The sequence below is a fragment of the Apium graveolens genome, chromosome 4 (genome assembly GCF_009905375.1).
Source record: "Apium graveolens cultivar Ventura chromosome 4, ASM990537v1, whole genome shotgun sequence".
NCBI lineage: Eukaryota > Viridiplantae > Streptophyta > Magnoliopsida > Apiales > Apiaceae > Apium > Apium graveolens.
Window position 1 is genome coordinate 32,219,044 of NC_133650.1, and position 14,649 is coordinate 32,233,692.

Here is a 14,649-nt window from a genome sequence, read left to right on the forward strand (position 1 = left end):
TTATGTACTTGTATGGTTGCCCTCAGTCATACCTACATCCTCTTCCTTGTTCCTTCTTATTCAATTCCCTTGATTGTGAAATTTCATTTGGTACTCCATGATAATGAATTTCTTCAGTATCTCTGCAATTAGACAATCTTACTTATTGAAAGCAAATAAGAGTTGACTGTCAGGAAGAATGAAAGTCCTATATCAGGATGTTATTTAAGAATAAGGGTAGCAACGAAGGTTTAAAATCTATCGGTGGAGTTATAGCCTCGGGAAAAGTAATTTAGTGGTTGGTAAATTACTTGTGGGTGATAAGAAATCATCCTTAGAGGAATTGTTGGTTGAAATTTGGACTATGGTGCCTAGAGGAGTCCAACGTTCCTTAAGTTGACCTAATTTACCAGTTTGTTCTATGTAATTGGTGGTTGATATAGCCAGCCAAGTCTTGTAGCATATCAAATTAGTGTGGATGTGGTAATTGAGTAGTGACGGGAAGTTAGTCAGTTGTTGTTGTATTAAGGAGCCATGCTACGGTGATTAGTTTCTTTATATTTCAGTTTTTCTGCACTGTGGTTGATTCTACTACTGTCATTGTTTCTATTGTTGCTAGTGTTGCTAATCTAGATCTCTATTATAAATGGACCCTGATATTAAGGACATGGGTATTTTATTGGGTAACATTTTCCTGATACAGGAAAATGCCACCCAAGAAAGCTACCCAGTCTAAAGAAAATGGTAGTAGTTTGGCGGAGGGTCTAGTTATAAAAGAAATTCTAGATTTGTTGCACCAGCAGCAGCAACAACAGTTGCAGTTAATCCAATAGATTCAGCAGCAACAACAACAACAAGGGGAGATAAACCAAACTATTAGTTTTAAATCCTTTCAGTTTGTTAAGCCCCCGGAGTTTAAGGGCGAATTGGATCCTGTCGTTGCCAAAATTGGCTTAAGGAAATAGAAAAGACATTTACCCTCACGCAAGTAAGTGATGATCTTAAGACCGATTATGCGAGCTACTTTCTTAAGAATGAAGCAAATTATTTGTGGGAATCCACTCGTGCGTTGGAAGGAGAAGGTCATGTTCCTTGGACAAGATTTACGGAATTACCCTTGGAGAAGTATTTTCCCGATGGTCTAAGGAATCGGTTGGAAGTTGAGTTTCTAGAACTGAAACAAGGTGAAAGAAGTGTGTTGGAGTATGAGGCCAAGTTTACAGAATTGGCCTGATTAGTTCCTGAGTATGTAAGTACGGATATTCAGAAAGCAAGGAGGTTTCAACAAGGGTTGAAGCCTGAAATTCGCAGAGGAGTTGTGGCATTACAACTCAAGACATACTGCTCTATGGTTCAGGCCACCCTGGTAATGGAAAGTGACCAGAAGTTGGCCGTTAAGGAAGAGAATGATAAGAAAAGGAAGTCTGAAGGTGTTATGACAAGGCAGACCAAGGACAATCCAGTCAAGAATTTCAGAACCGGTTTGGCTGAAATAGGAGTAAAAGATTCACAAGACAGAGTTTTTCCCAGAATAAGTATGATACTATCTCAGTTGCTTCTACTCAAGCTCAGTTAGGAAAGTCAGCAGTGGATTGCAAGTCCTGTGACAGGAGACACAGTGGTTCGTGCAAAAAGAATGTGCAATGTTTCAAGTGTGGTCATAAGGGTCATTATTCATCGAAATGCAATTCAGAAAATCCAGGAGTTACATGTCACAATCGTGGAAAGGTTGGGCATATTGCAAGGAGTTGTAGAACGATTATTCAAGATACTACATTCCAAGGGCCAACACCCAGCACAGCTAAAGGCAGAACTTTTAAAAAGGACCAAGAGATCGAGCATCTAGAATTTGGACGTAATTATAGCTGATCTGATACCCTTCGAGCTAGAAGAGTTTGATGTGATTTTTAGGTCGGGTTGGTTGTCCTGTAGTAAGGCTAGGAGAACTAAGATCCGTGATACGAAAACCAAAATCAGAATGAGGAAGAAAAAGATATCGTGATGTAAGTCTATTATTCCTTGCATCATAGGTGTTGTTGCGTCTTGAGATCCTAATTGGTTTTTAGAAGAAACGAATTATAAAGTGTATAGAAGCCAGTAGTAAGGTAAGTTTCTTGGTGAAGAAGCAATATAAGAAGTTAGCCTAATTATGCGAGAAAAGGAGTAATAAGATAAGGATATAAGGTAGATCCACCATGAGTAAAGATACGAAGAAGAAAATACTTAAGCTGGAGGAAGTTTGAGTAATAAACAAATGCCCTGGAGTCTCTCTAGAGGCCAATGGAATGAAATAGTTAGTTCGATAATGGTAAAAGTTATTGGAAAGGAAAGTGAGCATACCAGATATAGTTCCTTGGGGTGCACCAGTGATGTTGTGGATTGATAAAATTATGAGATTGTGTATTGATTATCAGGAGTTTAACAAGACGACGAATAAGAATAAGTAACCCCTATTAAGGATTGAATGTGATTAAAATTGCTGAGGAATTAATAAGAGAATTGGAAAGAGTGGAATGTGAAGTTCAAATACCTGAAGGTGAGAAGAAGTGAAGATATGAGAGTACTTTCCAACCTTAATTGATGGAAAGAGTAAGAAGTGTTCGAATATTTGGAAATTAAGTTGAAAGTGAGTACCATCTATTATCCGTAGACGAAGGGCTAAAGTGAAAAGACGATCGGGACAATATAAGATATGTTGAGAGTATATATTGTGGATCTAAAAGGAAACTGGGGTAATCACCTATCATTGATTAAATTTTCCTATGCTAACAGTTATCATGCTAGTAGGGGAATGCTACCTTGCGAATCTTTGTATGGACAAAAGTGTGGGTCCCCGCACTAGTGAGAGAAAGTGGGAGTAGAGATGTTATTAGGTTCCAAGTTAAATTCAGCACACCGAATATGTAGTGATGTTGATTTGAGAAAGCTTTGAAGCAACTCGGAATAGACAAAGAAAGAAGGCGGACTTGCATCGAAGGAGTATGGATGTAGAAGTAGGATCATTGGTGTTGACTAAAGTTTCACCTTGAAAGAGATTGGCTAGGTTTGAATAGAAGGGACAAGTTGAGTCCTAAATATAGTGGACCGTTCGAGGTATTGATAAATATAGGTAAAGTATCCCAGGAATTGATATTTCCACCGCAGTTGCAATAAAATTATAGTGTGTTTTACATGTCACTGTTAAAGCGATATGTTCCTGATTTGAACCAAGTCGTTGATTAGGAGCCAAAGGGCTCTCATTCAAATTTATTCTGCGTAGAATGATCGATCCAAATCATAGATCATTGAGAGTGAGTCTTTAGAAATGAGATATTCATATAAATTAATTGGAGAAATCCTCGAATAGAAGAATCTACTTGGGAGTTAGGATCAGATATGCTTGACAAATATCCTCACTTGTCAGGTTAGTTCAGATTCTGAGGACATAATCTTTTAAGGGGGGAAGGATGTAACAACTCGTATATCTTTATACTATTTAAATGTGTAAATGTTGAATAATAATCAAATAAAATATGTGTATAGCTTCTATCAGCTATGTGTTGTTTTATTATTATTTATGTGTGACTTATGGTGTACCGGGTTGTTCGCGTAATTAACTATTGAGTTGTACTGAATTGTTTTCACTTTTAAAAGTGTATTTAATACAAATTTATTCGCATAAATATTTAGAATGTCTCTAAAATTGTTTTTATGGTTTTACAATTACAATAATTATTTTTGGGATTTTATAAAATTTAGAAATCAACATTTCATCAATTATTTAGCCTTGTATGATTTTATGATTGCATTTATTTTTAAACTATGTATTTATTTCCATAATTCCTTAAAAATTATGAAATTCATATTTATTTAAGTTTAAAATATTCCGAGAATTTTAAAATTATTTTGGAAATTTTTGGGATTAATTTCACCCGCACGTTGATTCGTTTAATTGTTAAAAAGCGGGTATAAATTATGTTTTAGAAATTATTTTAAAAGTTTGAAATTTATATTTTTATTTACTTCAGGATATTTGTATCATTTTAAGACTATTTTCGTGATTTTCTGAATTTGTTTTAAGTGCAGCTCGGTTCGTTAATTGTGAAATGCGGGTAGGAATGACATTTCAAAAATGCTGTAAAAATTATGAAAATTTAATTTTATTAGTTTCTGGATTTTTATAAATTTTAAAACTATTTTGGTATTTTTCGGATAAACTTTCAACAGCGAATTATTCGTTTTAGTCGCAAAGTTCGGGATAAAATTGGGCTGCACGAATGTTCGTATTAATCTAGTTAACACATGTTCAATTTCTATTCCTATTTCTTACACCTGTCAAGCTGTTGTTTTTCTAAAATAAAAAAAATAAAAATAAAAATAAACACACGCACGCCCTGTATCTTGTTCCCCCACCTCTCAATCTCCCAACTCTCTACTCGTCTCTCTCCCGTCTCCTTACTTTCTCTCCTCCCCTTTTCTCTTTTTCTCCCACTTCCAACTTCCTTTTTCTTTTCTGCTTCCTGTGTTGTCCCTGGAGTTTGGTAAGTGCCGCCATTTTCTTGTTTTCAGGCTACCTATTCTGTTTCCGGCTGCCTGGCCTCAGATTCAGTTGGGATTGTTGGTATATGTATATACACACGCATACGCGTGTGTATTTCAGTCGAGGGTATTGTTGTTGTGTTGCTGTGTTGCGATTGCTCCGATCATACTTTATTTTCCGGGCTGTTTTGCTCGCTTATTCTGTTTGGGGCTATGCTTATTTCGTTTTGAATTTTTTTATTATTACTAATATTTTCTTCTATAATATTTGACTCATATCCGTGAATATAATTGCTAATTGGTGAAATGCGCGTTGGAAACCTGAATTTAGTCGGGTACCCGTGAATTTTATAGCCGTCGGCGAGCCAACGGTGGACCGTGATGAATTAATTCTGAGTCCTATAATTATAAAATAATATTTAATATTTAATTCGTACAATTATTTTTGAAATGTAAATAATCAGATATAATTGTTTAGGTTAAAATTGGGATTGCGAATTATGTAGTCGGATTGTAATCGATTGATTGTGATTGTTGGATTGTGGTTGTTGTGAATTTGATTGTTGTTGGTTGACGTCGAATTGCTTCGACGGGTGGTCCGATAAACAAAGGAGACGCTGTCCGATTTCCGGGAAATTGAACTACGGAAATACGAGAGCGTATCCGGTGATTATCGGGACGTCGAGCGACGATATAAATACATATGTGTTTTATTCGAAAACTTGATTGTTCGATGTGATGAAATATTTTCCAAAATCAATAACCCTAATTTCGTAAAATTACGAGTATACGTATTTTCTTGAAACGAACACCGAACCGATTTCTGAGAACGTGAACCCTAATTGTTGTGTGTGTTATTATTATAATATGAATAATTACGAGTCAGGATATGTTATCGTATGGGTAGGTTGTTAGCGAGGATATGTCAAGCATACCTAGACGTCTAACATAGAGTATTTTGACTCTGTAGGTTCTAGTCAGGAGACCCGAAAGTGGCGTTGGAGCAAAGATAACCTAGTGATCAGTTGATAAGCTCAGCAAGGTTCCAAGCGAAGGACCTGAGTGTCGAAGTCGGATCTAGGATAAAATGTTAGTAAGGCGGTAAAGTCGAGCGTCCAAGTCAGTCCAAGGTCAATCGGTATTAGTTGTAAAGCTCTGCAAGGCAAGTACCCCTGAACAATCTTTTACTATTTAGCATATATGAATAATCGTTAATTTAATTAATATACTGGAACAGAATGTTTTAAGTTACATATTCCCCGTATTTAAATATGTTTTGTTAACTGATGTCTTGGGGAAAAAGTAACTTCTGAAAATGCCTATCTCTATATTGTGATTAAATTGGAAAGATTTTAGAATGTGTGATGTGATATAATTTTTTAAAAAGAGATAGGTATAATTGATTTTGAAAACTAGATAAAATGGATCAGAATTGGATGGTTGCATAAGAGGCCCGTAACGGCGAGCAGGTTTGCGTAAGAGGCTAAGTCGGTTGCGCGCCCTATTTAAACCACTTAGTCCAGTGTGACAGAGACCTAGCTAGTCTCTAAGTTCCGGAACAGGTTTATGGTGGGATAGACTGATCAGCTGTACCTAGGATTCGTCCAATTATATATCTGATTTTGGTTTAGTAGTTCCTGTAACAGGACAAGTGTTTTCGTTGTCCCCGTAACGAGACAGATGATTTATAGCTCCTGTAATGGAACAGTGGTTTTGAAAATAGAGATAACATGCTAAAATTGGACTCTGGTATTTTTGCACAGCACACGACTAATGATATTGTTTTTCAGAGCATGTTAGTTTTGATATCCAGTTTATACATGTTGTACTTGTGTTCTAACAAACTATGAATTCTGTTCCTATAACTGTTTTATTGAAAACAGTTTTACTTGTTATTCATATAGTGGTACCGCTGAGCAATTGATTGCTCACCCTTGTAGAATGTTTTATATATGTATTATAGAGGCCTAGGAGACTCTTTTGTGGTAGTCAGGGCGGAGCTCCAGTTCCTTCCGTTTCAGGGTCGTATGAGGTAGTTGTGTTGGACCAAAGATGGTCTGATGAGTTATTGTATTAGGTTAACTGCGTCATGATAGTTTGTTGTAAGTTATTCTTGTAATAACTGTAGCCTAAATCATACTTAAACCTGGAAAAGATCTTGGAAAATGGGGTCGTATTTATATTCAATCATGGAATTGATGATATTATTTTTGTTATTGTGGTTGTTGATGATGTCAACTCCTGACCCCTGGGCTGAGGCCGTCACAAATCGGGCCTTTTATCGTGGCAACATATCATAAAAGATAAGTTGGGAATCAGCGAGTCCCATTTGTTAATAATCTTTCAGAGTTTTGTATCATAGTATGACGATCATCGAGTCTTCATGGAGGAATTTCATCCCTTCCAAATCAGAATCATCAAAGTTAATGGAAATTTCCACTGTCGCTTCTTATGGTGTACTACCTTTCGGACATAAGCTTTTATTGAGCTTCTTGAAGTCCCAACAGTCAGTAGTCTTCTAAAGATCATGTTGATAACTGGCCCTTGGGGCGGCGTGTTTTCCTAGAGTATCTTAATCCCCCCTCTTATTATTTATAATCTTTCACTCTATTGCTTCCTTCACTATCTTGGTGAACCTGTTTGGTATTCTTCTCTTGGACTGGGAACTCAATTTTATACTTTGGTTGATGCCAATTGTTGATGTCCTCTTCATGAAATCGTGAATACAAATTCTTGTTCCTCTCTTTAGGGTTGACGCGCGGTGGCTTTAGCCATCGACCATTTTATCTTTACATGTTTATCAAGATTTAACTTTTTAGAGCATTAAAACGTGCATACTTGGTGAACTTTAGTTCTCCGTTGTTCTTTCTCGGGGGAGAGTCTCCATCAAGGATACTTATCATTAGCATCACACTTTTGATCCTTCTTCTGCTTCTAGTTGTTATCTTCATCGCCTCCTATCAGGGGCTAAATTCTTCTTCATGTTGTTTATTTTCGCCTTTCTATGGTTGCAACTTGTGTATGCTTTTCATATTAGTTTCGGCCAATGATAACTTAAAGTTGACATCCCAAGCTTCTTGTTGGACTATCATGGACATCCTATTATTTAAGTATGTAGTGATCAAGGATTTTCATTGAATCGGACCATATCGTACATGTATTCTTTATATCCCCGTCTCATGTTCATGGGGGATGCAAAATAGCTCATGCACTCTTGGACCGTTATCGAGTCATGCCCCCCAGGGTTTAAGAAAATTCCATGCACTTTATCAATCGTGCATCGACTGTTGTAGTAGAGAGTTTGAAAACTTTCTTACGTGGTTATCCGAATTACTGAGTCTATCATACGACTAGATTGGAGTACCTTCAACTTCCTTGAAATATAGATATTCGTAGTTTCTCTTGTAGAGAGATACGTTGGGTCATTCAGGCCTTCAAGGGGCATTAAATCTTTGGGATCAGTCCTTAGAATCTTTGTCTTCCTTCTTCATGGAAGGCCATTCTAACCAACTCTATCGGAGAACCGATCCTCGGGGCTCTAGGACGTACAAATTTTGCAAGTAGTCGAGTTTGTTGTCCCCTTCTTAAGTTTCTTTTCATGCATTAAATCATGAGTTTGATGATATAAAAATTCATTCTTCATCATCCTAAAATTTCGGTCCTTGAGCCCCTCGAGGTTTGGGACATCTTCTTTTGGTCGGTCACTTCTTGGATGTTACCTTCTTGGAGTGGCATCATTATCACTTCAGATTTCATCATCCTCTGTATAGGGACTGGAATAATCACAAATTTGGTCATTGATGGGTTTTAATCCCTGAATATAAGGGGGTGTATGGACTTTGCACGGTTGATGTTGAATTCCGTTTCCTTGGTCATAATCTTTGAATCCATATCCCGGATCATCCATGGTTTGGGAAATGAGAACATTGACAGAGCTAAGGTCTCAACTATCGTCTGAAATTGGGGATTCGACCCTTAAATTTGAGAATTCTATCTTTTGAAATTGGAGATCTTAAATCGTCCTTCGGGTTAAAATCAGGTTTTTCCTAACGCACCTCTAAACTTGTTAAATCTTGTTGATGTGCTCCTCATGAGCTCGAATTCTTTTTACAATGGTTTGAGGAATCACCCCTTCGTGCCCTCGAGGCTGAGAAAGTATTCTGACAACGGGCTCTTTGATTGGTCGTCTCCTTCTTGGCTTGGTGTCCTTAGCAGATGAACGATCACTGTCCTAGGTATTGGGACAAAAGAAATCTCATACTTATTTATGAATGGGGCTCGACCCTTGCAAATACCGAAATTCGTACTCCTAATGCGGTCGACACTGAAGTTTACTCTAATCAGGTGGGTTAGCGTTCCTCCTAGACGAAAACATAATTGTTAACATCTGAAATATGATTGGGGATTCATCCCTTGGTTTTTTGCTCCTTGAGATTGGGTATCGGTCCTTTGAATCAGCGTTCGGGTCATAAGAAATCCCATAATTATGGGGCCGACTTCTTGATTTTGTGATTGAGAGTTGTGGAACTCCAACGATGGAAGTGACAACTTGAGTTATGGCTAGTAGATCTTGATTTCACCATGACTCCAGATCATTTGGGTTCCCGCATGTGTGCTTCATGAACACGAATCCTCTTTATGATTTGGGAATTCTCCCCTTCACGTCTTCCGGGTTAGAAACGCCCTTTGACAACAGGTTCTTTAATCAGCTACACCCTTCTTGGGGAGATCTCCTCTCTGTATGAACAATCAATATCCTCTATATGAGGATCATAGAAACCATAACTTCTTCTTTTAAAAAGGTTTAGCCCTTACAAATATCGATGTTTGTACTTCTCATATACTCGGTCTTGCATTCCTCCTCGAAATTTTACATACCGTAAAGTGGTTGATCATTCACCCTTGAGGCAAACACAATTATTAACATCTGAAATTCGGGTGCTCATTAGTGAGAGCACCATCTATAGTTTGGGACTCTTCCCTTAATTATGCATTCCTTGAGACTATAGATCGTTCTTTGATTCAGCAGTTGGGTAATGGGAATCTTCGTCCCTGAGAGGTTAGTCCCTCATATATTGTGTTACGGCCGACATTTTATGTAATATTATTTGTGGATTTGGTATAATATTAAAGTCAAATGAAAATATATTCAATGATTGTACGCTAGTGTGAGCGAAAATTTCTGCATTATAAATTTGCTTTGTGTAGTATATGATTTTTCAAAGCAAGAGTTTATTTAATTTCTTTATTTTTGATTTATAAGGAATATTCTAAGCTTTGGAAATTTTTTCTTTTAAATGGTATTTTGTTCACAAATTTTGAAAATGATTTTATAAAGTCTCTAAAAATCCAAGTTATTTTATGGTATAAATTTTATAATTTTTGAACCTGTATTTTATTTTATAAAAATAAATCATTATAAATTTTAGTTGTCATATTTAGCAAATTACAAGAAAGCCCTTGCATGCAAACCGCCCTCTCATTCTTTTCAAGGACAAAGAGGACAATTCGAACCCCACTAACTCTTATTTCTCTAGCCAATTTCCTTCTTTACCCTTGCATGCAAAATGCACCAAGTATAAGTGGAGGGATAGACTTGTCAATTCTCCTTTCCACTCAAATTTTGTCAAATCAAATACCATAAAAACAAGCAAAGACATGATCATTTTCACTCATCACCCACACCACACTCATTCTTCTCTCCCTCCTCCTCCCTCAATCTCGGCCCTCCCTCTCTCACTCTCGGGTTTAGCCGAGAACCACGCCCTCCCCATTTTTCTTCATTCCTCCACCAAGATTCTACTCTTTATACAAGTAAATGTTACTTCCCATACCATGATCACTCATATTTCAAAGAGTTTTGAGTAGAAAGTTTAAGTTTAAAGGTTGCATGTAAAGGTTTTAGTGAAACTCAAAATACAATCTTGATTCTTATAAATTTAAGGTTGTTTTTGAGAGGACTACAATGAATGGATAAGTGCCAAGTCATGAGAAGGAAACTCTTGATGATTTAATGGCCATTTCCATCCATTTCATTCGGCCATGACCATATGGGAGCCGAATGAATGGTCCTTGAAATCATTCTTGTTGTTTTGATCAATTTTTGCATGTTTATGTGATAATGACTTGAATTTTGTGGTGAAAATTTGATAAAACTCCTTGCATGCTAAGTGATCATCTAGGTATACCTTATTCTAGGCTTGCATGTCAATTTTAAGATGGAATATATGTAGAAAATGTGTTGTTTTGGTTTGAAAAACCCGAAGGCATGCATGCATGAGGATTTCTCTTAGAATGTTGTAAGATTTTGATCATTTGGAAAGATTTTGTTAGTGAGCCTTAATTTCAGTAGGTATAATGTGTTAATATTGATTTATGCTTCTTGTTGCATGGTAATAATTCGTGATTATCTTTTATAAAAATGCATACCTTGTTGTTTCAAAAGCATGAAGATTTGTGATTTGTGAAGTGTAGATTCTCTTCTTTTGCCATAATTGTACCTTAGGTAAAGATGATCTCACCAAGGTTATTTTGAGAATAAGGGAGTTAGTTCATTAGAATACCATGTATAAGTCTTGGTTTAAGTATTGAATTGTTATTAGTTGAGTTTGTCAAGTCAAAAACCTTGGAGAATGAGAGTTATAGTTTCCGCAGAAAATCAGTTTAGTACCCTGAGGTTTAGAGTGAGTTTAGATCATGTCATTGGTGTGCACTTTGAGGCCCAAGCCACCAGAAGTTAGTATTGGGAGTATACAAAAGGTTTTAGGAGTTGGTTGGAGGTTTGCATGTCATTTGGTTAGGTGCACAAGTAGAATAACAAAATCTGTCCAGCAGGGGACAGTTTTGTTGCAACTTAGAATTAGGGAGATTTGACCATGTCATGGGTAGGCCCTCATTAGGCCCTATTGGGCCTTAGTTAGAGGGAGTGTCAGAGAAGTTTTTCCAGCCATATTTCATAGGATATGAGTTAGAACCATGTGTCACAAGTTAATTCAAGTCAGGGCATTTTCTGCCCAGAAAAGCAGGGGAACCTTGGACTTTTAGCTTAGGCCCAAGAAGGCCCAAGCCAGGCCCTTGAGCCACATCAAGATTGTGAGATGCCCTTAGGTCAGGAGAGTCTTGTGTAAAAGTTTTGAAGGAAAACTTGTAGTTTAAGAGTGCCTAATGCACTCAAGAAACTATAGTTGTCATTCTGAAATTTGCACCAGTGAGCACTATCACTTATAACATAGTTTTAGAACACTTAGAAGTGAGTATTAGGTCGACCACCATAGTTGTAAGATGGTATAAGATCAGTAGATCAAAAGGCACAAGTGACGGTCAATAGGTTTAGGATAATTTAGGAAAGGCACATCGAGTTAGGGAGCCAAAATTTGAAGACTTTTTCTAGTTTAGCGACCAAGTGACTTAAGTGGTGAGTCGAGATCATCCAAGCCTAGTGTTGCATTATGGTATATATGGTGTTATTTGGTGTTAATATATGATATGTGAATATGTGGCTATGTGTGTGCAATTGTAATTTAAAAGTGAATATAAATTAAGTGCGTATAGGCCTAAGTGCCATCCGTGTTTAATTTCAAGTTGTAAATAGGTTAAGTTAGTGAGAATATATTATAATGAGGATTATTATTTATGTAGGATCTCGAGACGAGGGAAAACTTGCCATAAAAGTCGAGTGAAGCTCCAGTTGCTCCTACCAGTCAGACCAGACCAGCCTATCTCAAGGCAAGTGATTCAACTTGACCTTCATATTTACTATAAATAGTTCATATATATCGATGCAATCATCCTGAGTCACTTTGATATGTTTAAATCAAGCGTATCTCTCGCTTATCTCTGAATTATATAGAAATGCCATGAACCCTCGCGTATGTATTGCAAGTAGTTCAAAAGTCTTTTCATGATAGTTAAATGCCATGATAAAATAAAGAGTTGTTATATTACTTGATTGATCCTCTTGATTAACATGCTGATGATTCCTAAGTATTGATATCTCATCCTGATACTTGAACCCCTATAGAACCTTACCTTGAACTCTGATAGTCAGAAACTTACCAACATGATTCCTCATTGATTGATACCCTCTTTCCTATCCTAAAGCTTGACAATTCTGATATATATATACATCCTGAGCTAGAGATCATTACCTTAACACACATAGTATTCGTGAAGCTTATCTTCTTAATGATCCAACACCTGTACCTTGACGAGAAACCATTGCTTTGAGCCCAGTTTGGCATTACCCCTTCATATTATCCATTTGTCTCACCATATTTTCCTGTCCAAATTCTGACATATGAAAACCCTTTTGGTTACCCCAATAGAGTAAAGTTTTGTGAATCATGGCCCTGAGATTTAGTACCATATTTCCCATGTTTCGAGTTGATCTATAATCCCTTAATAAAAATATTTACTGTTAAAAGAGATTTTGTTACAATTCGGCATCAGCTTTTAAAATAAATAAAATGTGGGTTTTCAGTCCCAAAGGGGGATAAATGTTTTCTTGAATAGTGGATCTGGACTGAGACGCGAGTCCTTTCCACACTTATATTAGGCTTAAAAGTTGCCTAGGGATTCCCGTTAATGTTTTAGAACCCAGCGAGGTTCGGGATTACTTCGCGGCTGATCACCGGCTGTAATCCGTAGCGTCATAAAATGATTTTGATTAAGACATGATTTTAAAATTGATTTGATAGAAGCAAAATGATGCCATCTCACATAATTTTATCTCTCGTTACCTTTGGTTATGTCTTTCCATTATCATTCTAAAAAGTATATCTCAATTTATGTTTTGTGTCGTACTGTTAGCACTTGTTGAGCATTTGGCTCACTCCTTGCTTTAACCTGATATTACAGCTAGCAGCTATGGTTAGATTCAAGCAGACTGCCCGTAAGACCTGTGATGATGATGCTTATGTTCGAGCTCAGGTAGAATAAGTAATAATAGTTGTGTGAGGACTCGGTATTTGTAATCAGATGTAATAGTTGGTAGTGTTGGGCTGTTCCAAACCCTAAACTGTAAGATCTTGGATTTGGTTATGTATTCTTCATTAAAATGATGTAATAGCTATATTTATTTTGCTGTTTAAGTTGGGGGTGTGACATATTGCGGTTTGACTATGGTGGAATCTCAATGCTAGTTGCGATGTTTTGCATCACAATAGGTGGTTTCTCGGTGCTTCTTCGTGCTTTCATGGTTGTCATCCTTTTCCCACAAACGGAGCCAAATGTTATGGGTAAAAATATGTATTTATTTATTACGTGTATTTAATGTTAGAGTTTGATAAGCTTCGAGCTTTAATGGCTGCGCTTGCGTTTCGTGGATTGAATCCACCCTCACAACATGCTTACGTACCTTGGCGTATGCCATGGATCAAGCCAAAATGTAGTTCTTGGTGATGCTTACCCTCGGGGCTATGGCAGCGAGAGCTCACCAAGGACGTAGTGACTTTCATGTCCTTCGAGGACTGAGTCTAAAACATTGTTCCAGGTAATGGCCTTGTGGCTTGTAGGATGCCTTCGCGGCTTTGTGACGTGTGGAGCTCTTGTCCCAAAACGTTCTGCTGAAATTGAAGGGGTAAGACCCTTTATATAGATGTTGAGAGTCTATGAATTAGGGTAGAATTGGGAGACTTGATGGGAAAGTCTCCACCTCTAATTGGACTTTGGAGTCCTAGAAAGTAGGAATTAGTTTCCTTCTGAATTTAGGTTGCTTCAAGGCTACTTCTTGTAGATGTAGTTACTTATTTGAACACATTTATTGGGTTGTGTAATTAGCCCCTTCTTAATTACGAAATTAATAAATAATTAGGATTTTGGGCCTCGTTAACTGGGCTTTTCCCTTTGACCAAGTCAGGTCTAATTAATGGGACATTAACTCCACAATTAGGGTCATTTTTATTTCCTATCAATTATGTTACCTTAGTTATACCCATCTTAGCCTAACGCAGCCTAGTACTTTTGATGTTACCATAGCCTTTGGAACATGTTACTATATCTACAAAGTGGTACATACGGTAACATGTGGAAACTTATATTATAATAGAGTATTAATGGATAAAAATAACATTTTACAGATGATTATATATGTATATTTATATAATTATTTGACTCCAAAATTAATGAAGTTTGATAATATAATAAAGAAATAAT